At 43.5% G+C, this 25,693-nt stretch overlaps 1 pseudogene; it reads right to left on the bottom strand.

Moving 5' to 3' along the window:
- Positions 1-15,624, bottom strand: part of LOC138083438 (pregnancy-associated glycoprotein 1-like) — a 30,369-nt pseudogene extending 14,745 nt beyond the window's left edge.
- Between the last annotated feature and the right edge of the window lie 10,069 nt (positions 15,625-25,693).

Genomic DNA, 25,693 nt, shown 5'->3' with positions numbered 1-25,693 from the left:
ATTCTATATGCTGGTTTGGATAAATCCCAAGCTGGAATCAAGATTGCTGGGAGAAATATCAACATCCACAGATATGAAAATGACACTACCCTAATAGCAGAAGGCAAAGAATTTAGTTCTTCTTTAGTTCGAGCCTCTCGATGAGGAGAGGAGCTGAAAAAAAAATAGCTTAAACTCAACGTTCAAAAAACTATTCATAAAAAAGATGTTCAGCATTCATGACATCCAGTCCCACTACTTCATGGCACATAGATGAGGGAAGAGTGGAAACAGTGGCAGATTTTATTTTCTTGGGCTACAAAATCACTATGGACCTTGATTGCAGCCACAAAAGTAAAAGACTCTTGCTCCTTGGAAGGAAGAAATGCTATGACAAACCTGGACAGTGTATTAAACACCAGAGATTCACTTTGCTACAGAGGTCTGTAGTGTCAAAGCTATGGTTTTTCCAGTAATCAGGTACAGATGTGATATCTGGACCATAAGAAATGGTGAATGCCAAAGAACTGAACTATGGTGCTTGAGAAGATTCTTGAGGGTCCCTAATACAACAAGGAGATCAAACCAGTCAATCTGAAAGGGAATCAACCTCTGACCCCTGCTGTCTCAGCTGAGGCATCTACTGAGGGCCTCCAGGTGGGAAGAACTCCACTGCAAAAGTGCCTAACTATGGCAGCTCCAAGCAAACAGTTTGTAGCCCCACCCATGGAGAAGCTCAGAAAGGCTGATGGCTTTGTGTACCCTGGGTCTCCTGATACATGTGTTACATTCTCCCCAGCAGTGCTGGAAGCCAATGAAGGGGCATTCTGGGCCCTGGAGGAAAGGGGTGGCTCAGCAAGTAAGACTTACCAAGTAAGACTGGAAAGGACAGAGCAGGCATATGTGGCAGAGACCTGGTGACTGGGTGTGGGACAAAAGGGAACCAGCTCTCCATAAAGTACCTGACTCAAACTCCCTTGGAGAAGAAGCCCAGTGATAAGTTCATCTGAGATGGGATGAAGAGAGTCTATTTCATTACCCCTTATAATTCCTCCGAGTGAGGAGGTGGTGGAGTTGGTGGGTCATCATAAACTCTTCCATGGCCTAGACTATCTCCCAGTCGCTTTCTCTGGGGCTGCCTCTGCCCAGCTTCAGCCATCTAGTTCTGGAGGAAATTGACAATCATGTGTGCTGCTGGGTCAGGGCCACAGACCATGTAAAGCCAATCAAAGGACACCATGGCCCTGCCAGGATGGCTGATCTAGGACTGTATATGCAATCTGAGGTGGGTCATTCAGAGAACACCCTTGAACTCTGATGTCTTCAATCTTTTCTTTCCTTTTTGAAGATGCAAAACCCATGGATTTGGGATTTTGGGATTTAAAACCCTAGGTCAGGTAGCTTGGACTCCCTCACTAGGTGTAGAAGCTTTAAGGAAGAAAGTTTTCAGGGTTAGACCATCAAAGAAGGAATGAAAGAGTGAGGGTGTGAAATAGAGAACTGATGCCTTGATTTCTTGGGTCCAGTCACTGAGATCTTTGTATTTGCTGAGTCTTGCGTCCTGGATTTCCAGAATCATTTCAGCGAGTCTCCCCTTTCCTTGAAGTCAGTTGGAGGTGGGCTCCTCTCAACTGTGATTCAGACTGATCTAGATCCTTCCCGATCATTGAACACCTCCAAGACACAAACAGAGGCACCTGTTTCTTTCAGCACCATTACGAGTGAAACCCTTTATTCTTTAATGAGAACAGGGTGTGCAGACCACCAAATACAGTTCATCAGCATCCTGGGCAGGAGAATCCTAAGTGTGATTTAGTGTTTGCTAAGAGCGGCCTTACTGATTCCTGAACCTCTCCAAGAAAGTATACTGGCTGTGCCAGGTCAATCCTGTCATTTCCTCAATCAAAGACTGAGAAATACAGCCTCAGAAAGATGTCACCCAGGATCCAGGTCTCTCTAGATGTCCTCACTGTGTTCTCTTCAAAAGTGGTATAGCAGTGGCCTCCAGAATCCCGGGGGAGTCAGAGACACACACCAGTTAGCCTTAGCCCTTACATTCGACTCCAACAAATATCAAGACCCAGCACAGTTCTTGGTTTTATTTCCCTCTTTTGGTAAGTATCAAGGAATTTCTCATTAGCAGTATATATGAGAGTTCATCCACAACCAAAAGGGCCAAACATGAGGTAGGCATGAGGAAGGGTGTGGGGGATGGGAGGACTGGGAGTTGGGGATACAGAGGAATGATAAACAACAAACTCCTACTGTAGAGCATAAGGAAATATATTAAATATCCAGTCATAAACCACGTGAAAAAGAATATATATTTCTGTATGTGTATAACTGAGTCACATTGCTGTGTAGTAGAACTTAATGCAACACTGAAGATCAGCTATACTTCAATCAAATTTTAAGAAATAAAAAAAGTGTCCACAGTTCTCCTCTCTCCCTATCTCTTTCCTTCTGTCTCCTGCTCTTTGTTTTCTCTGCAGAGAATGCTGGTTCTCATCCTGCGTCCCCACAATCCGTACTTTATTTAAGAAAAAAACTATATTTTGTATGAGAGTATAGCTGATTAACAATATTCTGAGTTTCAGGTGGACAGTAAAGGGACTCAACCATATGTATTTATGTATCCTGGTCCCAGAAATACCCCTCCCATCCAGCTGGTCATATAAGTAACCGAAGTTCCCCATGCTACACAATAATTCGTTGTTGGTTATCCATCTTAAATAGAGCAGTGCCCACAACACTTTCTTGAAGATTTAACTTAGGAACTCTGGGAAGACTCCTTCGGCCCACACCCACCGTCTTTGGCCACTCGAGGTTGGTTGGGTAAAGTATTCTGGTTCCCCATCCCCACCAGTCAATCTGTAGCCCTCATCATCCCGAGTAAGTCCCCAGTGCCCCAGTGCAGAGCACCTTGGGATGCCATTTGCATGGAATCAAGTGCAGTTTTGCCTAGAACCAAACCACCCTCCATATGGCTCCATGAGTTTACAGTTTTAGAATTCCTGAAATTCCCTCTCTTCCTCAAACTCTTCTTTGAGCCCATCAGCCAGCTCTAAACTCCCCTAGGGAGCTGACATGAAGCATATACCCTGTGTCAGGGCTGAGCAGTCACTGTGCACCCTTTATTTATATTAGCATCCAGCCTCCCCACAGAGGGGTCGGGTAGCCTGATTCAAAAGGGGGCACCCGGCCAGAATTAGGGGAAGATGCATCCGAGAACTTGGGTGAGCATGTAATTTATCATCCAAACCATGAAAACTGTGAGAAGGGAAGGGAGACTGTTAATCCTTATGGTGGGACAGCACACTGGGACTGTCCCCAGCTATTCTCCTTGTCACATGACTTATTTCAAGGACTGCTAGAGCTGACTTTCCATGTTCATCCATCTGAGGGTTCAGATTGAACTAAAGCTCTTTGAACACTGAGGACCTGAGTGATCCCCTCTCCTTGTGACTCCCACCATGCCAGCATGGCGTGGTGTCTCCACATTTATTTCAGGATGATCAGTGTCCCAGATGGCCCTTTACTCTCAAGGGGTTGGTTTTGTAGCCGGCTCTAGCCAGCCCCAGGCCTCAGCAGCATATGCAATAGTGTGAGTTGGCCTGCAGAGGGCGCCCTCCTCCCAGCCACAGCCCAAGGGTTCCTGCAAGTTACTATTTGAGAACCACCCTTCAGGCTTCTCCCCTCAACTTGAGAATGTAGGCTTGAGCTGGGACTGGGTAGTTGACACCATTGATGGTGAAGATAATAGATGGCAGTGTATTGACTGCAAAACAAGAAATGTAGTGCTATTAGAGAGAGAAGGAGAGAGGTTGGCCCTGGAGATACTTGTGTGTGGAGACTGGGAGTGACCCTGGGGCATGCCCAGGGTCTTCCCGAAGGTCATGCCCCTTCACCTCGGAACCCCGTGGTGTGGAACCGATGAGCTTCTGGATGTTATTGACCAGTCTTCTTGGGCCAAGGATCAGTGATGTCCTGGTATTTACAAGGGCCTCGCAGCCACCGAACAAGCAATAACCTTTCTTTTCATGGAGATGCTGAGAGACAGTGTGACCAAGCAAGCATCAAGGTCACTCTGAGTCTCCCCAGAGCTGCCCCATTCCTGACTGTCTCCTAAACAGCCCTTTGTCTCTTGTCCTCTTTTCCTTTGCTCCCGACAGGGCATCTTCCTTGACATTCTTGAATGCAGTACTTGAATACACCAGGCTGTTTTGCACCTTGACACAAGCTGGTCTTCCTTTCTAGAGGAGCCCCCTCCCCTTTGACTAGCAAATTTCTTCTCATCTTCCAGATTCCAGCTTAATTGTCATGGTTTCAGGGAAGTCTTTCCCCCAGTGTTTTTCAGTCTCCTTTCTTGACAGTCTCTGTAGACACTTCCTCATGTCTAGCATGTACCAAAATCACAATTCACCATGTGTGTGTCTCATTTCCTGTGCATCTGCCTTCTTAGATATGACAGCAAGTTTTATTCTCACTGCCTTCCAAAAGTGCCTGGCACACAGTGGATGCCCAAGGCTTGTCTGTTTAGTGAGTGAAAAAAGACTGTGAAAATAATGAATGAGAAACATCCAGAGAGCTGTATCTGGTGGGGAACAAATAATGAGTCAGTCACAGAATGAAGATCAAGATTTGTGAGGGCAGCAGATTCTTATAGTGTTGGGAGAGAGGGGCTCCTTGAGGACAGGGTGTCACCCAGCACTGCTCCTACAACCAGCTCAGACCCTGAGACTCTGGCCAGGAAATGTATGACTAGCCCACAGAAACTCCAAAGGATGGGTCAGCTTTTGTCTGAAGGTATCACACAGAATCCTATCAATTATGCCTCTTGTCCTCAGGTCACTCATGGATCCCACCTTCCAGATTCTCTGTTATAGCCCCTCACCACTTTGTGCCCATGAACGTGGGGTGACTTTTTTATTAGTTGCTTTCACATCTTAAGACTTCAGCAAATTTCTATACACTTCTCAGTCATTGCTCCCTTAGGAGACCAGTTCTCACCATTTGCTCAGGGCTTCCCTTGTTTTTAAACTGACATTTATCCCTACTGAGAACTTCCTTAGTCCCAGGTAGCCCTGAAAAGTTGGTCATGATATACCTCTGTTCAGGCTGGAGAAATTCTCCCTGAATCTCTGTTCACCACACTATAGAATCCTCTAACCATGCTCCACGCCTCACAGGGCAGTGGGTGCAATCCTTTTCCAGCAGCACAGACTTCTCTGGACCCTTTTAGGACACTGGTCAGAGCCCTGGTCAGAAGGCCTGGGGATTATGAACCCATTGGTTGTTTTCATATCTATCTGCTTGTGTGTTTGTTTGTATATGTGTTTGTATGTGTCTCTGTGAGTGCTTGTGTGTCTCTGACTAGCTATGCATGTTTATATGTGTCTCTGAGTATGTTATATCTGTCTGCTTGTGTGTTTCCATGTGTCTATGTGTCTGTCTGTGTCTTTGTGGGTGGTGTTTATGTCTGTGTGACTGTGTGTCTGAGAATTTATTTGTGTCTTTCTGCCTGCGTTCATGTACATTAGCGGGACATCACTTTGGCTGACCCTCAGAGGGAGAGGTTACCGGTCCATGTGTACACTCCAGTTGCCCACGTGGATCAATGGTACCCAGCTGAGTACTCCCTGGCAGTAGGATTTATCCACCCCACCAAACATCACCACACTGCCTTTCGCCATGCATGTGTAGAGAGAAAAGAGGGGGGATCCTTGGAAGACAATAATAACAGCACTGTCTGAAAGCTGTGCTGGTCCACTCATCTAGGCCCTAATAAGGTCCCCATGTACAGATGCAGAAATCAAGCCTAGGAGCGATTGAGATCCAGACCGAGGTCAGTTACTGGCTAATGAGTGGCACAGAGGAGATTAGAAGCTGAGTCACCTGGCTGGGCTCCACCCACTATATCTACTGAAGATGCCCTACCTCCTGTGACCTGAGTGTTCAGACACACTCAGATACGGTGCTGAAGCATAATGGGTTTCTCTTCGTCCAGCTTGTCATTTTTCAGGAAACTCAAAGCCTGGGAATTCTAAGGGTGTGTGTTCAGGTCACTGAGAGTTAGCACCACTGGCCTGTGACCTCTACTGTTCAAAGGGCCCCACACTCAGAAGGGACCCCACCTCTGCTCTCCCTGTCTTGAAATGCCTAATATTTCTTGAACAAGGGGTCCCACACGTTTGTTTTGTGTCCCACACTTTCATTTTTCACTGGCTCCTGCAAATTGGGTAGCTGTTCCTGGGCACCCAGTGGAATGCTAATGAGGAAGGAAACATATCCACCATCCTTCTCATTCCTTTCTTATCAAATTCATAAGCAAATCATATTGCTTTTACCTCCAACTTGTTTTCTGTTGCCTTCCATTAGTCTTCCTCCTCACTCACCCACCTAGACCAAGTTACTAGTTTTGAGCCCAGGAGCAGAGTTGTGTTCCAATAAAAAGTTATTTATAAAAGCCAGTGGTGAAGTCAGGTACAGCCCTGGGGCTATATTTATCCTCGGTTACATTATCCTCAGTTCACTTCAGTGTAGTTGCTCAGTCGTGTCCGACTCTTCACGACCCCATGAATCACAGCACACCAAGCCTTCCTGTCCATCACCATCTCCCGGAGTTCACTCATACTCACGTCCATCGGGTCCATGATGCCATCCAGCCATCTCATCCTGGGTCGTCCCCTTGTCCTCCTGCCCTCAATCTCTCCCAGCATCAGAGTCTTTTCCAATGAGTCAGGTCTTCGCATGAGGTGTCCAAAGTACTGGAACTTCAGCTTTAGCATCATTCCTTCCAAAGAAATCCCAGCGCTGATCTCCTTCAAAATGGACGGGTTGGATCTCCTTGCAATCCAAGGGACCCTCAAGAGTCTTCTCCAGCACCACAGTTCAAGCGCATCAATTCTTTGGCGCTCAGCCTTCTTCACAGTCCAACACTCACATCCGTACATGACCACAGGAAAAACCATAGCCTTCACTAGACGGACCTTAGTCAGCAAAGTAATGTCTCTGCTTTTGAATATACTATCTAGGTTGCTCATAACTTTTCTTCCAAGGAGTAAGCATCTTTTAATTTCATGGCTGCAGTCAACATCTGCAGTGATTTTGGAGTCCCCAAAACATAAAGTCTGACACTGTTTCTACTGTTTCCCCATCTATTTCCCATGAAGTGATGGAACCAGATGCCATGATCTTAGTTTTCTGAATATTGAGCTCTAAGCCAACTTTTTCACTCTCCTCTTTCACTTTCATCAAGAGGCTTTTTAGCTCCTCTTCCCTTTCTGCCATAAGAATGGTGTCATCTGCATATCTGAGTTTATTGATATTTCTCCCACCAATCTTGATTCCAGCTTGTGCTTCTTCTAGTCCAGCGTTTCTCATGATGTACTCTGCATATAAGTTAAATAAGCAGGGTGACAATATACAGCCTTGACGTACTCCTTTTCCTATTTGGAACCAGTCTGTTGTTCCATGTCCAGTTCTAACTGTTGCTTCCTGACCTGCATACAGATTTCTCAAGAGGTAGGTCAGGTGGTCTGGTATTCCCATCTCTCTCAGAATTTTCCACAGTTTATTGTGATCCACACAGTCAAAGGCTTTGGCATAGTCAATAAAGCAGAAATAGATGTTTTTCTGGAACTCTCTTGCTTTTTCCATGATCCAGAGGATGTTGGCAATTTGATCTCTGGTTCCTCTGCCTTTTCTAAAACCAGCTTGAACATCAGGGAGTTCACAGTTCACGTATTGCTGAAATGTGACTTGGAGAATTTTGAGCATTACTTTACTAGCATGTGAGATGAGTGCAGTTGTGCGGTAGTTTGAGCATTCTTTTGCATTGCCTTTCTTTGGAATTGGAATGAAAGCTGACCTTTTCCAGTCCTGTGGCCACTGCTGAGTTTTCCAAACTTGCTGGCATATTGAGTGCAGCACTTTCACAGCATCATCTTTCAGGATTTGAAACAGCTCAACTGGAATTCCATCACCTCCACTAGCTTTGTTCATAGTGATGCTTTCTAAGGCCCACTTGAATTCACAATCCAAGATGTCTGGCTCTAGATTAGTGATTACATCATCATGATTATCTGGGTCGTGAAGGTCTTTTTTGTACAATTCTTCCATGTATTCTTGCCACCTCTTCTTAAGATCTTCTGCTTCTGTTAGGTCCAGACCATTTCTGTCCTTTATCAAGCCCATCTTTGCATGAAATGTTCCCTTGGTATCTCTAATTTCCTTGAAGAGATCTCTAGTCTTTCCCATTCTGTTCTTTTCCTCTATTACTTTGCACTGATTGCTGAAGAAGGCTTTCTTATCTCTTTTTGCTATTCTTTGGAACTCTGCATTCAGTTGCTTATACCATTCCTTTTCTCCTTTGCTTTTCGCCTCTCTTCTTCTCACAGCTATTCGTAAGGCCTCCCCAGACAGCCATTTTGCTTTTTTGCATTTCTTTTCCATGGGGATGGGCTTGAACCCTGTCTCCTGTACAATGTCACGAACCTCATTCCATAGTTCATCAGGCACTCTATCTATCAGATCTAGACCCTTAAATCTATTTCTCTCTTCCACTGTATAATCATAAGGGATTTGATTTAGGTCATACCTGAATGGCCTAGCTGTTTTCCCTACTTTCTTCAATTTAAGTCTGAATTTGGCAATAAGGAGTTCATGATCTAAGCCACAGTCAGCTCCTGGTCTTGTTTTTGTTGACTGTATAGAGCTTCTCCATCTTTGGCTGCATAGAATATAATCAATCTGATTTTGGTGTTGACCATCTGGTGATGTCCACGTGTAGAGTCTTCTCTTGTGTTGTTAGAAGAGGGTGTTTGCTATGACCAGTGCATTTTCTTGGCAAAACTCTATTAGTCTTTGCCCTGCTTCATTCTGCATTCCAAGGCCAAATTTGCCTGTTACTCCAGGTGTTTCTTGACTTCCTTCTTTTGCATTCCAGTCCCCTATAATGAAAAGGACATCTGTTTTGGGTGTTAGTTCTAAAAGATCTCGTAAGTCTTCATAAAACCGTTCAACTTCAGTTTCTTCAGCATTACTGGTTGGGGCATAGACTTGGATAACTGTGATATTGAATGGTTTGCCTTGGAGATGAAAAGAGGTAATTCTGTCGTTTTTGAGATTCCATCCAAGTACTGCATTTCGGACTCTTTTGTTGACCATGATGGCTACTCCATTTCTTCTGAGGGATTCCTGCCCACAGTAGTAGATGCAATGGTCATCTGAGTTAAATTCACCCATTCCAGTCCATTTTAGTTTGCTGATTCCTAGAATGTCGACGTTCACCCTTGCCATCTCTTGTTTGACCACTTCCAATTTGCCTTGATTCATGGACCTGGCATTCCAGGTTGCTATGCAATATTGCTCTTTACAACATCAGATCTTGCTTCTATCACTAGTCACATCCACAACTAGGTATTGTTTTTGCTTTGCCTCATCCCTTCATTCTTTTTGGAGTTATTTCTCTACTGATCTCCAGTAGCATATTGAGCACCTAATGACCTGGGGAGTTCCTCTTTTGGTATCCTATCATTTTGGCTTTTCATACTGTTCATGGGGTTCTCAAGGCAAGAATCCTGAAGTGGCTTGCCATTCCCTTCTCCAGTGGAGTAGGTTCTGTCAGACCTCTCCACCATGACCCGCCCGTCTTGGGTTGCCCTGCAGGCATGGCTTGGTTTCATTGAGTTAGACAAGGCTGTGGTCCTAGTGTGATTAGATTGACTAGTTTTCTGTGAGTATGGTTTCAGTGTGTCTGCCCTCTGATGCCCTTTTGCAACACTTACCATCATACTTGGGTTTCTCTTACCTTGGCGTGGGGTATCTCTTCACGGCTGCTCCAGCAAAGCACAGCTGCTGTTCCTTATCTTGGACGAGGGGTGTCTCCTTACCGCCACTGTTCCAGACCTTCAATGTGGGATAGCTCCTCTAGGCCCTCCTGTGCCTGCGCAGCCACCACTCCTCGGGTTGCTCCTCCCGGCCGCCTGCAAGCCGGCTCACTAAGGGCAGGCGGCTGCGAGCCGGCCAAGAGGAGCTACCCCACATCCGAGGTCAGAGGCAGCGGCCTAGAGTGCCGGGCTGCGATGGCGCAGGGATGGCCGAGAGGAGCTACCCCACGTCTGAGGTCAGGGGCGGCAGCCGAGAGGAGCTACCCCGCGACCGAGGTCAGTGGCGTCCAGGAGGAGACACCCCGCGTCCGAGGTCAGTGGCGGCCAGGAGGAGACACCCCGCGTCCGAGATCAGGGGTGGCCAGAAGAAGCTGCCTCGCACCCAAGGCCAGGGGCAGTGACCTTGAGGAGCCACCCCGAGACCGAGGCCAGGGGCGGCAGCCGGGAGGAACATTATCTAACAGGATTCTTCTTAACAAGTGTTCTATAATTTTCGAAAACTGAAAGCATCTGAAGGCTAATTTGGAGAAAGGGATTGTCCATCTCAGACTTACTTGCACAAGTAGAAGGCAAAAACAGGCTCAGAAATGGCACCTTGAGTCTTCAGCTTGTCAAAGATGGGGATGGCTCCAGAGAAGGATTCGTTGGGGTAGTTCAAGCCCAAGATGCCATCATAAGCTCTGCTCTCAAACTCATATTCCACCACGCTTAGACCGAACTGTTGGTCAGTACTTAAAAGGTCCCCAGTCTGTGGGAGAGAAGAGTGTTCCCACTTACCGATACGTGAAGTGGGGCTAGGACTGGGCTGGGGTGCCTTGCCATTAGATCCTCAAAGAGGAATTGAGGCTGGGCTGTGTCTTTGATGGACCTCAGATGGTTAGACTCAACTGGAAGGGGAATTTGGGTTCCATTTGCGAGAGGCTGTGAATTTTAAAACATCTGCCCCTCTGAAAAACACCACCTGAGTGAGTCAAATTGGCCTTGTGTTTTCTGTACAGGTGGGGCAACCAAGTCAGGTCAGGACCCATTGGTGCTCCTTCTTGGACAAAATGAGTCGAGAGCAAGATATCCTTCTCTGGCATCACTGTGACCTAATGACAGGAATGGACTGCATTCTCTGTAAATTACTGTGGATTCTGCATCTGTCCAGGAAGACAGAAGCCAAAAACACAGTCTTTCTTGCAGGGATCTATGAAACTATTGCCTGGGAAATTCACTTTTGGGGATATCTGTGTATTTCTGTGAGTGTTTATGAGAGAGAAAGAGAGAGGGGGAACTACTCAAGTACTTTGGAGAGGCAGGTCATAGGTTTTATTAGACTCTCAAAGGTCCCCTAGAGTGAGAACTCATTTATCAGACCCCTTGATATCTGTGGCCTCCAGTGTCCCACTATGGGTACCTGAAGCCCTTGACTGCCCCCAGGGTCCCCAGATCAGATTTCTCCTGTCCCTAAACACCTTACAGCAACTTCAGTCCTGAAAAGTCAACCCAGCTCCACCATTTACCACATGTGTGACCTCAGCAATGCACTTGCTGTCTGCACCTCAGTTTCCTCATATGTCTCATGAGCTAATCAGACCACCTGCTGTGTGGGGTTGTTACAGGATTAAACCAATTATTACCTGAAAGTGCCTGGAACAGTCTGTGAATATAAAAGTGGTTGCTTTTTCCCCCTCTTCTCACTCCCAGCAAAATGAGCCTTGAACTGCTCATGGGCAGAGGAGCTGCAAGTCCACATCTCAAGCCACCCTCTCAGCTAGCTAATCTGTTTACTCATGTGTCACCATGGGCACTGCCTCCCAGGGACAGGATCCTGTGGGTAAGAGGGCCAATATCTATGGGAATTAAGCTTGGAAGGGTCCTGACAGATGGCCCTGCATCTGTTTTGCAAGCAAGGTTTTGCATCCCCATCTTTGACAAGCTGAAGAATCAAGGTGCCATTTCTGAGCCTGTTTTTGCCTTCTACTTGAGCAAGTAAGTCTGAGAAGGACAATCCCTTTCTCCATAGCCAGTCTTGACTCAGCTTCTCTTTAAAAGTTACCCGAACAGTGTCATAAGCAAGAAATCCCTTCATGCTCCCAGATCCATAGGCGATGTTGCAGGTCTTTTGGGTAGACCAGATGGTAGGAGACTTGTAATGTCTGAAGCTAACTTGTGTAGCTGCAGATGAAAGAGATGAGTGTCATCAGGGGCCAAGGGTGGAAACAGGGTGGCAGGGCAAGTGAAGGATGGTCCAGGTATGGGGTCTATACTCACAACAAGCTGGGCTGGGGCAAAAGAGGGAGGGCACCCACAAGTCAGATGAGCCTGTGTCAAAGATAACCTGGAATTCCTGAGGGGGTGTTCCAATGGTGACTTTACCCAGGTAGAGAATCTACATGGAGAAGGAGGGAGTGGATTAGTGCAGAACTGGCTATCCTCTGTTCCCACACTGCTACTTCCCATTGGGTGTCACATATCTCTTGGGATCACTTTCTCACCACTGTGCAGCTCACAGCCTTTGATCACAGAGGTGCTTGCATTTGATTTTTTTTTTTTTCTCCTGTGCAACACTGTATGCAGGATATCGATTCTATGACCAGGTGTTGAAGTGGTACAACCTGCATTCGAAGCACAGAGGCATAACCACTGTAACTCTAGCCCTGTTGGACACCCAGGGAAGTCCTGGGTCATTTATTTGAGAAACTCTGTAGTCTCTTCAAACCCAGCCTTAGCACCCCCTTTTCCAGGAGGTCCTTCTTGAACAACCCCAGCCACTCCCTCTAAACTCAGACCACATCCAATGAACACCACACAAGTGACCCTTTCATTTTACATGTATTTACTCTTTGCCTATCTCTCAGCTTGTCATGGGCATTCTTGAAGACAAAATGAGCCCTTTTTCTAATCTAAAAATGTAAACACTGTGTTAGATTTTGATGACCTTACATGGAATATGGATTCAGTAACTTTTTACTGCCTTGGTTCTTGCATCTGTGGAAACTGAATTCGTCTGCCTGGTTATTCACAATTGTGTTGCAGTTGGTTCTACCTTTTGATCAGAGATGGTTCACTCTTCATCTGTAACTAGTTGACTGCCTTAGTTCAGAAGGAACTGCTGCTGCTGCTGCAGCTGCTGCTGCTAAGTTGCTTCAGTGGTGTCCCATTCTGTGCAATCCCACAGACAGCAGCCCACCAGGCTCCACTGTCTCTGGGATTATCCAGGCAAGAACAATGCAGTGGGTTGCAATTTCCTTCTCCAATTCAGGAAAGTGAAAAGTGAAAGTGAAGTAGCTCAGTTGTGTCAACTCTTAGCGATCCCATGGACTGCAGCCTACCAGGCATCTCCGGCCTTGGGTTTTTCCAGGCAAGAGGACTGAAATGGGTTGCCATTGCCTTCTACTCAGAAGGAACAATCTCCCTCAAACTAATGACACATCTTTGACAAAGAAATGGATGTTTACTTGCCACCTGGTAATTTCTGGGCCCAGTCACCAAGACAACATTTGAGGTTGATAGTGTCTTCTCCTCTGCATGGGGCCCCTTTGGCCCAGTGCTTCTGCCTCCTGCAGGAGCCCCAGCTCCAACATCCCACGTGGCATCTCCAGATGAGCCCCAGTGCTAGGCTAGAGAACCAGGGGGCGCTGTGGAGCACCATCCTCCCAAAACATTCACAAGAAGAAATCTAAGACAGTCTGTAAGCATGTTCCTTGAGGAAATTGTACAGCATTTTTTTTTCACTGAAGGAATTTCTCATAGTCTTCACTTTCCTTAGAAGTATTCTTTCACCAAACATTTGACAAAGAAAACAAAGAAGATACTACATTTAGCTGTCAATGTAAAGGTATAACTGTCATTGTAATGGCACTGTGTATTTTCTAATCATTTTTATGAGTCACCTTATTATAAGAATTTTATGCATATTCCATGGCAAAGAAATAGGTTTGAATAAAGATTCTATTCTGTAATGTTGGGTAAGCCATATAAGCATGTGGGGTTTCAGTCTCCCCTTCAGTAAAATGGTGGAATGTAACGATTCAAACCCTCCAAATAGAATATCTTGAGGATGAGTGAAGTGACGGATATAATGTACCTGATAAATAGGAAGTCTCAACAATGACAGTCATTAGCATTGCTGTTGCCATCCCACTGTATCTTTTTCATAGAAGCTCAGGGAAAGAGGTAGAAGGGGAATTCCTATCCTCTTTTACAAGGGAGGAATTTGAAATGCAACAGGTTTGTAAATTGGTTGTGGTCACACTGCTCGTCAGATATAAAACAGTGGATAAGTAGCTCTCCCAATCTTTCTCCAATTTGAAAGAGAAGAGAGAATTGAAAGAAGAATCCAGGCGATACGGAACAAGTTCAGGAAATGTAGAAAATGAAAAGAAAAGTTAAAAGAAAACACCACAGAGAGAAATCCACTCACAGAGACTTCCAAAGGGATGGAGAGATAAATGATAGTGATACAGAGATGCAGACATAGACATATACACACTGAAGTAGCGAGGGAACAAAGAGGACATACTAAATAAAAGGTAGAAAACTGCTATTCCACAGGACCACACCTACGTCTGCATTCACTGTGCACTGAACAATTGCAAGGAGTTCCAATTTCAATAGGTCATGACATGACTGGCCCCCAGAGTTGTGCAACTATGCAAATCTACACCAAGACCCTTGGGACCCACGGTTCCTATAGCAAGATACTTATCAGTAAGTAAGGGTTGAACTTTAATATTGTCAGGGAAATATTCCATTCTGTTCTAAACCTGATGAGTAGAAGAACAATCAGATGAAAAGAAAAATCACAGAGAGGAAGATGATGTGGCTTACAGTCTCCATAATTAAATGATTCTGCAATTGGAGAAGCCCACCAGCCCGAGGAGCAAAAGCCACTTCATGTTTCTTTCCTGGCTCCAAGTACTCAGGGAAGTTCAGGTTCTTAGCATGTAGTGGTGATCAGGAGCTCTTAGTTATACATGTTCTGGCTTGCCCTAGTTTAGCCCTTTAGGCCAATAATAGGTCTGAAAAAACACACAAAGATCTCGATAAAATCTTTATCTTCATCAGTGTCCGTGGCAAGTGAACTTTGAAGCTTCTCAGAATACAGAGAATTGAACTGTAACCTCTTTCTTGAAGCTTGGCTGGAAAATCAAACTGATCTGAATGGACATCTAAGAATATGGAGAATCTTGCCTACTTGGAGAAAAAAAAAAAAAAACTACTGCTAAGTACATCATAAAAATGGATACTTAGGGCCATGCTCGACATTCATCGTTTCATGTCATCTTCCTAGCCACTTCGTGGGATATGCATTGCTGTCTTCATTGGATAGGAGATTGCGAGGAGGATAAGTTGTCAAATGGCAAAGTGAAGATTTCAGGGACAGCCCAGGGACATACAACTGGCTTTAGGTAGTGAGTCTAATGGCAGACATCAGGGGCACCTATGATGCAAGCCTGTATCAAAGATTTAGGGCAGAGCAGTACTTCAATTGCATGGTTTCAGTATTGGAAGAAATGCCATGTGCACCACAAGATGATTTATAGCGTCCAACAAATCTGCAAGGAAGAACTGTGTGCTAGGTTCTGGGTTAAAGGCTTCAAAGTCAAAGTTGATGAAGACAAAAGTAGTCTTTATCTTAAGAGAGCTAGCAGTTTAGTTCTCACATAGGCATGGTCCCTGGAGGCAAGAGATATGATACTAGGATGAGGTGGCCATGTAGAACCCTGGGCCTTACCACTGGGAAAAGCCTGTCCTCCACTTCACCCATGCTGGAAAGCAGGCCAATTTGCCATGCTTTCAAGAGAATCAGAAGTGTGGATATTTGTGTACAATCTATTGATTTCAGTGTTAGCAACTTCCCCCCCCCCCCCCCAGAAAAACGTGGGAACAAAATCTCCACAGCAATGTGCTGGAATCAGCCTTCAGTCTCCGCAGGTTTTTATTTCTCGCCTAGAGTTGGAAGTGTAGTGGGGACAGAGAGGAATTTAAGTCATGTCGGTTGATTTAAAAAGAGAATGCACTCTGAAAATGTGTGTTTCCTTTCTATTTATAAAGAAAGGTCATCAGGGACATACAAACCAACAAAATGTAACTGCTGAAGATAAATGGATATATTTCTGATATAATTTCCCCATAGGGTCTATGTCATGAAAATTTTTTTCTGCCAAACCAAACATTAAAAAAAAAAAAAAAAGTTTGAAATGTCTTCCCAATCAAAGAAGACAAAACTACTGTGGCAGCCAAATTAAACACAATCGTGTTTAATGACTCATCCAGGACTCCCAGGGCCTATTCCTGCATGAGATCTATCCATGCCTGTCTCTTGAATACAACAGGAGTCTCTCCTGTTGCCAAGTGTGTTTAGATGGGGCACTGCTACTTAAGCCTCATTTTTGCATGTTGTTTAAATTCAGTTATGATGTTATATCTCAACAGGGGGAACATGACATCACTGACAAATGACACACATATATGCCCTTTAAACTATGGTGTCAGAAAAGACTGTTGAGAGTCCCTTTGACTGTGATGAGATCAAACCAGTCCATCCTAAATAAAATCAGTCCTGAATATTCACTGGCAGGATTGATGCTGAAGCTGAAGCTCCAATTATTTGCCCACCTGATGGGAAGAACTGACCCATTGGAAAAGACCCTGATGTTAGGAAAGATGGAAGGCAGAAAGAGAAGGGGAAGACAGGATGAGATGGTTGGGTGTCATTACCAAGTCGATGGATATGAGCTTGAGTAAGCTCTGGGAGTTGGTGATGAATAGGGAAGCCTGGCATGCTGCAGTCCATGGCATTGCAAAGAGACCAACATGACTGAAGGACTGAACTGAACTGAACTGAACAAATTGAGAACAAAGAGACTGATAAATCTAATTGCATCAAGTTGGTGACTAGCTGTCCATAACAACACATTACTGAAGAGGCTTTAAAATTCAGAATTATGACTACATTCAGAGTGGAAGATCTTCTAAGAAAAAACAAAAATACTGCCCATTCAAAACAAAACAAAGAAAAACGGGAAAGAAATCTAAAACCATATTCAACAACTTATTGTTCTTCATAACTTCTGTTACTGTGACACAGAATCATATGCATGTTAACAGGCAAAAGCAAGACAATAATTAAAACTAATGTTCTGTAGTAAGCCTTTCAGTGGCTAGAAAAAGACGTTCACACATAGCATAAAGAAGTTTAATCCAAATCATGCTGTATTAAATCTTGAACTTAAAGCACAACTTTGTACCAACTAATTATGTTCATTTTTATTTTGTTTTTAAGGAAAATATCTACTCCCTCCTTTAACAACTGTAAAGCCTAGAAGGAGTGACAACTTGATAACAGTGACTATTCTGAGGTCTAAGATGTAGTTTCTAAATACATTTTCCTTCAGACAATGCATGGATTCTTAAAGAAATGGCTGGCTTCAGGACTGGGTAAAGAAATGCACAAAATAATCTAGAGAATCATGATCGACCAGAAACCTAAGGCACTTTGAAGCTCAGTGGGGACTGAACAGAAAGTTTAGGAATCCAAATCAAAAGGCCAAACATCTACCAGTTTGTTGGGAAGAATGATGTTTCTCTTCCCAGCACACATTACTATTTTTCTTATAGCATTCCTGCCAAGAAGCAAATGTCCTCTGATTTCATGGCTGTAGGCAGCATCCACAGGGGTTTCAGAGGCTAAGATAAAGAAATCTGTCACTGCTTCCACCTTTTCTCCTATTTTCCATGAAGGATGGGGTTGGATCCCATGATCTTAGTTTTTTAATATTTAATTTTAGGCTGGCTTAATGTGTCCAACTGTTAATAGGCAACATCTAATTTGCACTGTGATAGATTATTAGGGCACCAACTAACCATTCTGAGCACTGAGAAGGGAAAAAAATCATCAATATTTATGCTATTTTTAAAAAAGTTTACCTGTTTATTAGATCACATCATCCATATGTTTTATGTTTTTAAATATAAATTTATTTATTTTAATTGGAGGTTAATTACTTTAAATATTGTATTGGTGTTGCCATACATCAACATGATTCCGCCACAGGTATACAATGTTCCCAATCCTGAATCTCCCTCCCACCTCCCTCCCCGAACCATCCCTCTGGGTCGTCCCAGTGCACCAGCCCCAAGCATCCAGTATCATTCATCAAACCTGGACTGATGATTCGTTTCATACATGATATTATACATGTTTCAATTTCATTCTCCCAAGTCATCCCACCCACTCCCACCGAGTCCAAAAGACTGTTCTATACATCTATGTCTCTTTTGCTGTTTAGCATACAGGGTTAGCATTACAATCTTTCTAAATTCCATATATATGCATTAGTATACTGTATTGGTGTTTTTCTTTCTGGCTTACTTCACTCTGTATAATAGGCTCCAGTTTCATCCACCTCATTAGAACTGATTCAAATGTACTCTTTTTAATGGCTGAATAATACTCCATTGTGTATATGTACCATTGCTTTCTTATCCATTTGTCTGCTGATGGACATCTAGGTTGCTTCCATGTCCTCGCTATTATAAACAGTGCTGCAGTGGACATTGGGGTACACATGACTTTTTCAATTCTGGTTTCCTTGGTGTGTATGCCCAGCAGTGGGATTGCTGGGTCTTATGGCTATTCTAGTTCCAGGTTTTTAAGGAATCTCCACACCGTTCTCCACACTGGCTGTACTAGATTGCATTGCCACCAACAGTGTAAGAGAGTTCCCTTTTCTCCACACCCTCTCCAGCATTTATGGCTTGTAGACATTTGGATCACAGCCATTCTGACTGGTGTGAAATGGTACCTCATTGTGTTTTTGATTTGCATTTCTCTGATAAGGAGTGATGCTGAGCATCTTTTCATGTATTTGTTAGGAATCTGTATGTCTTCTTTGGAGAAATATCTATTTAATTCTTTGGCCCATTTTTTGATTGGGTCGTTTATTTTTCTGGAATTGAGCTACAGGAGTTGCTTGTATGTTTTTGAGATCAGTTGTTTGTCAGTTGCTTCATTTGTTATTATTTTCTCCCAATCTGAAGGCTCTCTTTTCACCTTGCTTATAGTTTCCTTTGTTGTGCAGAAGCTTTTAAGTTTAATTAGGTACCATTAGTTTATTTTTGCTTTTATTTCCAATATTCTGGGAGGTGGGTCTTAGAGGATCTTGCTGTGATGTATGTCGGAGATTGTTTTGCCTATGTTCTCCTCTAGGAGTTTTATAGTTTCTGGTCTTATGTTTAGATCTTTAATCCATTTTGAGTTTATTTTTGTGTATGGTATTATAAAGTGTTCTAGTTTCATTCTTTTACAAGTGGTTGACCACTTTTCCCACCACCACTTGTTAAAGAGACTGTCTTTAATCCGTTGTATATTCTTGGTTCCTTTGTCAAAGATAAGGTGTCCATAGGTGTGTGGATTTATCTCTGTGCCTTCTATTTTGTTCCATTTATCTATATTTCTGTCTTTGTGCCAGTACCATACTGTCTTGATGACTATGGCTTTGAAGTCAGGCAGGTTAATTCCTCCAGTTCCATTCTTCTTTCTCAAGATTGCTTTGGCTATTCGAGGTTTTTTGTATTTCCATACCAACTGTGAAATTATTTGTTCTAGCTCTGTGAAAAATACCATTGGTATCTTGATAGGGATTGCATTGAATCTGTAGATTGCTTTGGGTAGTGTATGCATTTTCACTATATTGATTCTTCTGATCCATGAACATGGTATATTTCTCCATCTATTAGTGTGCTCTTTGATTTCTTTCACCAGTGTTTTATAGTTTTCTATATATGTCTTTAGTTTCTTTAGGTAGGTATATTTCTAAGTATTTTATTCTTTTCATTGCAATGGTGATTGGAATAGTTTCCTTAATTTATTTTTCTATTTTTTCATTATTAGTGTATAGAAATTCAAGGGATTATATATGCTATTTTTGTTTCTATTAAGCATATGTTATGTAACTACAAACAGTTCCCGGAAAACAACCTAGACTGTCCCTTCTGTGGTTGATGAGGGAGTGATGGAGAGCAGCTATAATACATACGAAGCCTCACTTACTGGCCTGCAGCTCACCTCCTGATGTGGAGGTCTGGTTCTAATAGACCAAGGACTGGTACTGGTCCTGACCCACTGTGCTGGTATCGTGGACACCTGCTCTAAACCTAATAGCGGGACATCTGTAAAACAAGCCACCCTGCTTCTGCCCTGTTTCTGAACAAATAAATGGCATTAAAATTGAGAGAGGAACAGCTATTTAGTTTTAAAGGAGGACAACCAAGTGCAACGTATGACTACATTCTTTCAATAAACTCTGAAAACTGCTTTTTGAGAATCAGGGAAATTTGTACATGGACTGGATATTAGATGTTAATTTTATTGGGAACAGATGAGCATTTTTTTCACATCCTATCATTTTACCCCAAATACTCGTTATGTATATTTTGTGAAATGTTCTTCTCGTCCATAAAACACTTCAGGAAAAATGAATAAGGAATAAAAGAGACAATGAAGTGAGGGTCTGTCTTCATTTAAAGACAGAACTGCATAGCTGCTATGGATTGAATTGTGTCCACCCTTGATTCCCAATGTGATGGTACAAGGAAGGTCCGCAAGTTGACATGGGGTTTTGATGGTGGTCCCTCGTGATAGTAGTATCCTCTCTCTTTTTCTGTCTTATTCTCTCTTCCTCCTTCCCTTCCCACACTACAAATGAGAACATAGCAAGAAGAGAAAGACCTGATGCAAGTGAAGAATGTCTTCACCGGGAACTCAATTGTCCACCACCTTGATATTGCACAGTCGCTGGTCTGTGACAACCTGTGGGACTAAGAGATTAGTTTTGTAGTTATTAATGCTGAATGATGAAATATAGAGTTCATGACACTCTTCTTTTTTATATTTGTTATGTTAGAAATAGTTTTGTAGTAAGAAGTTTATAGAATTAAGTTTCTGTTTTAGCGATACCCTGAGGGGCCCAAGATAGCATATTCAGGCAGGTCCCCGATGAGTGAGTGTTTGGAGGACCACATGCTCCTTACTCCAACTTTTCCCTTGCCATCTGAAAACCATCCCCCTCCATACCTGACAACCTTACCTCCAACCCTATCTGCATGTCCACACCCCTGCTAAGATACTGAGTCATCTACTTGGTGATCTAGATGATTCAGGACAAGGTCTGGAAGAAGAAGGAAAGCAGACATTTTTAGAAAGAAGGATCTGGGCAGAACCCTCCTTTGTTTTCCCTTCTTTATTGCCATCTGAGAGTGAGGGATAGGGCCTGGGTAGAGAGGAAGCCACAAATGAGACTGCATGGATGTTTGCAAGAGACAGGAGGAGAAATTAACAACCCAATAACCAGGAGGTGGACAGCTTGCACAGGACCCAGGAGGGAAGGAAGAAGCACTGGGAAAAGAATAGTGCCTCCTGAGGGTCAGACCTCCCTGAGTCTTCCTGTTAAACTTGGAGGTTGTGTCCTTCCTACTTTAATTTCTGCTCCAGATGTGGAGGGGCTAGAGCTGTATTCACTGATAATGAGTCACAGGGAGAGGGACAGCCTCCCACAGGAGACCATGTTTTCCACTCTAACTGTAGGTATCATCCCAAGCCAGAGAGCAAATAGAAGGTTATCCAAAAGATGACCTACTTTAAATAGTATTTAAAATACTGGAGAATTTGTCTAAGAGTCCTGGCATATCTTGTTCCCAGTGTTTTTTAGGAGAGATGGTTCATTAGCCTAATTTGGGTTCTGCTGAGGATTCTACAAACTTCCCCACTGGTAACTTCTGACTTATAAATACCTGCTCTCATCCCACAGAACCAAAATGATGGTAAGTTCCAGTGGGCAATGCCTCTAAGGTCCTCGGTGTCACAGCAGCTGTGTGCCAAGTGGTCTACCACTCTCAGTCCTGAGACAAGAACCCATGAATATTACCAGACACTTACAGCCCTCTGTCCACCAGAAGCAGCCTCAGCATCCTCACCGACACCCACCTCTGAGCCTCTTGTCCACTGATTGGCACTGAGCTTCAGTCTGGAACAAGTATTCTGGAGCAAGTCCAGTCTCCCTCATCCAAGAGATGGGAAATTGAACCCTGGAGTGTATGATTCACCTTAAGGTTGCAGGTACGTTAGTGAAGGCTTGGAACCCAGGAACTCTGTCTCCCAGGCTAAGAGACTTCCAGAAAGGGAAAGATGAGAGAAAGCTCAATTGCATCCACTGCTGGGTAGCTCTCAGATGTCTACAAGCACCAGAGTGGAAATTTCTTTCCAGTTGCCCCTGAAGTCTTGTTCCCATTTTATCAGCAGACCTGCCTCCATGTAGCAGCAGGAAAGCAATATTCAGGGCTGTTTCTTTTGGGTTCCAGGCACAGTGGGGGAGCCCCAGCTGTAGTGACCCCCAGGAGGCAGTCCTGCAGGTGGTGACTGACTCATTCCCAACTCAGAATCCAAAGAGTTCCCACTCCTCATTCACACAACATAGACCTTGGGTGACTGGATAACATGATCCTGCATTCAAGTGAGAAGCATTCCTTTCTCAGCCTTTTGGTAACATAGATAAGTGTCTTATGTTTCCTCAGGAAATCCCTGGCTGAGCGAGGCTGTGGTCTGAGACTAGCCTGGATAAAACGGATATGTTCCTGCTTTGATGCTCAAAATAGACCTTGGAGATTCAGTCTTTGAGAGGGTTACAATCACACTTATGTTTTTTCAGAACATTGCTTTATGAATCTGGTTGGAGAAAAACGACAGAAACTCAGGACAAGGCTGGACATCTCTGGGTCCCAGCTGATTGTGAGTTGAGTTCCAGCCACCAGGCTTCACAGGCAGGTGCTGATGTAATTCACAAGCCACCTTTGAGGAAGCAAAACAGGAAAGAGTTTTGGGGAAGAGGCCAGTGTGGTCAAAGGTCCATGGGAATCACACAGGACAAGATGAAACGAGAGTCATTACTTGTTTCTTAGCTCTGTCAATTCCTTGACGTTTCTACTCCTGAGAACAAGTACATGGAAATAGAGTCATTGGTGATGCTCCTGGCACCTGATGTTCCTGGTGATAATCAGTTTTTGGACACTTCCCTGAGTACAGAGCATATTCAGCCTCATGATAGCCCCAGGTTCTCCCTTCTTAGAAAGGCTGATATGCCTCATTGCTGCTAACTCACAACTGAAGCATGGGATGGTCATGGTGATTGACCTGTAGGCCAAGTTCCAAGCATAGAAGGAAGGTTGGCAGTGGAAAGGTAGCCATTTATTAAGCTTGGTTATCTTGGTCCTTAGCAGGGTCTACTTCCCACATCTACAATGATTTTCTCTCAGCATTTGCATGGCCAGGTCCTTCTCAACATTTGCCATCATCTCAAATGAGTCTCTTTCAGGCTTGCTTTCACTGGCCACTGCACTTTCACAAGCACAGACCCTGATCGAAAAAGTGCCTATAGACACTTCCCTCCATCAAAACAATGATTATAGTTACCAAAGTGGAAAGGTGGGAGAGTGATAAATTGAGAGTTTGAGATTAATATACGAATACTATTTTATTTAATAGATAATCAACAAACACCTACTGTAAAAGACAGGAATTATGCTCAATTGTATTTAATAACCTGTATGAGAAAGTAATCTAAGAAAGAACGGATAAATGTGTCTGTATAAGGGAATTAATTTTTCATACAACTAATATGAATACAATACTGTAAATTAACTCTACTCCTATATAAATTAAAAGCTGAATTTTGAAAAATGCTTACGTCTAGAGACTCATGGAGTTCTTTAAACTCACAGGATTCCAGATATGATGCTGGAGATAGCAGAGAGGGTGCATAAATCGAGACATTGTCTGAGGTTGCATTTTCCTGAGCTTTGGTATCATTTTGCTTCTAGTGTCGCCTTTGATTTTTCTTTGGAGGATCTAATACAAAGGCTCTGAGACACGAGTTCAGTGTTAGTTAAAGGATGAGAGGGAGGTGCTAGTGGGAGAGTGAAATCCCAGCTCCCTAGTCTTGGGTTGGGGTACGTTTGAGTCACAACTTATGTCCCAAGTTCCCTATGAAAACAGGCTGTAGCTTCCCTCTCCACGACTTGCATGATATTGGACCCAGACTGGTTCATCCTTTTTCATGTCCTGCTTCCCCGAGACCTAACCGATTTCCCTATGAGAATATTTTTAAATATAAATTGATTTAATTTAATTGGAGGCTAGTTACTTTACAATATGTTAGTGGTTTTGCCTTCAGTTCAGTTTAGTTCATTCGCTCAGTTGTGTCCATCTCTTTGTGACCGCATGAACCGCAGCACGCTAGGCCTCCCTGTCCGTCATCAACTCCCGGAGTCCACTCAGACTCACGTCCATCGAGTCAGTGATGCCATCCAGCCATCTCATCCTCTGTGGTCCCTTTATCCTCCTGCCTCCAATCCCTCCCAGCATCAGAGTCTTTTCCAATGAGTCAACTCTTCGCATGAGGTGGCCAAAGTACTGGAGTTTCAGCTTTAGCATCATTCCTTCCAAAGAAATCCCAGGGCTGATCTCCTTCAGAATGGACTGGTTGGATCTCCGTGCAGTCCAAGGGACTCTCAAGAGTCTTCTCCAACACCACAGTTCAAAAGCATCAATTCTTCAGTGCTCAGCTTTCTTCACAGTCCATCTCTCACATCCATACACGACCACTGGAAAAACCATAGCCTTGGCTATACAGAACTTGGCTGGCAAAGTAATGTCACTGCTTTTTAATATGCTATCTAGGTTGGTCATAACTTTTCTTCCAAGGAGTAAGTGTCTTTTTATTTCATAGCTTCAGCAACCATATGCAATGATTTTGGAGCCCCAAAAATGAAGTCTGACACTGTTTCCACAGTTCCCCCATCTATTTCCCAAGAAGTTATGGGACCAGATGCCACGATCTTCGTTTTCTGAATGTTGAGTTTTAAGCCAGCTTTTTCACTCTCTTCTTTCACCTTCATCAACAGGCTTTTTTGTTCCTCTTCACTTTCTACCATAAGGGTGGTGTCATCTGCATATCTGAGGTTATTGATATTTCTCCTGGCAATCTTGTTACCAGTTTGTGCTTCTTCCAGCTGAGCATTTCTCATTATGTACTATGAAAGAAGATAAAAAAGTATAAAAATTGAAAATCGAAATGAAAGCATGCTTATAATCATAATTTTGCATTTATACAATTTAGGTATAATGGCTTATGAATTAATTTATAAAATAAAAAATAAGAGAAATGTAAAATATAAATATATTCACTAAACCCAACAAAATAATAAAGGTATATCATATTAAACACATAGTAGTATCAGGATTAAGTTTGGATGCACAGTGCAAAAAACTAAAACAACTATAAATTTGCAAGATAGACTTGATGTTTCTTTCCCACTGAAACAAAGCTGGAGGTGGGCAAGCCGGAGCTTGGGTGCTATCCGTCTCCAAGGTTACATGATTGTCCAATACAACTGCAGGAGTTCCAGCCATCACAACTAAAATCCAGAAAACAATTAGGAAGTAAGTGGGGAAGGGAAGAGTCCCATCTCTCAGCTAAATCATCTCCTGAAAGCAGACTTCCAAGAAATCCCTCTTACAGATATGCTTGCATGTCCAAGACACCTGTCATGAGCATGGGTATGTAGAAAGTGCAGTCCTGCAGATACTGGGCTCATGGCTATATAACAGATTATTTTCAGTTTTGAAAGAGAAACAGAGAATAGATCATTTTGTATATAGCCTGAAGCGACTGCCTTAAAGAACAACAACAACAACAATAAAACTAATAATAATAATAATAATGGAATAAGCTGAACGGCTGGGCACAGTGTGGAAGCCAGGAGAAAGGAGCAGCAATGAG

The sequence above is a fragment of the Capricornis sumatraensis genome, chromosome 8, assembly GCF_032405125.1.
Source record: "Capricornis sumatraensis isolate serow.1 chromosome 8, serow.2, whole genome shotgun sequence".
Lineage (NCBI taxonomy): Eukaryota > Metazoa > Chordata > Mammalia > Artiodactyla > Bovidae > Capricornis > Capricornis sumatraensis.
The sequence above is the reverse complement of the archived record's forward strand: the minus strand, read 5'-3'. Positions and strand labels throughout refer to the sequence as shown.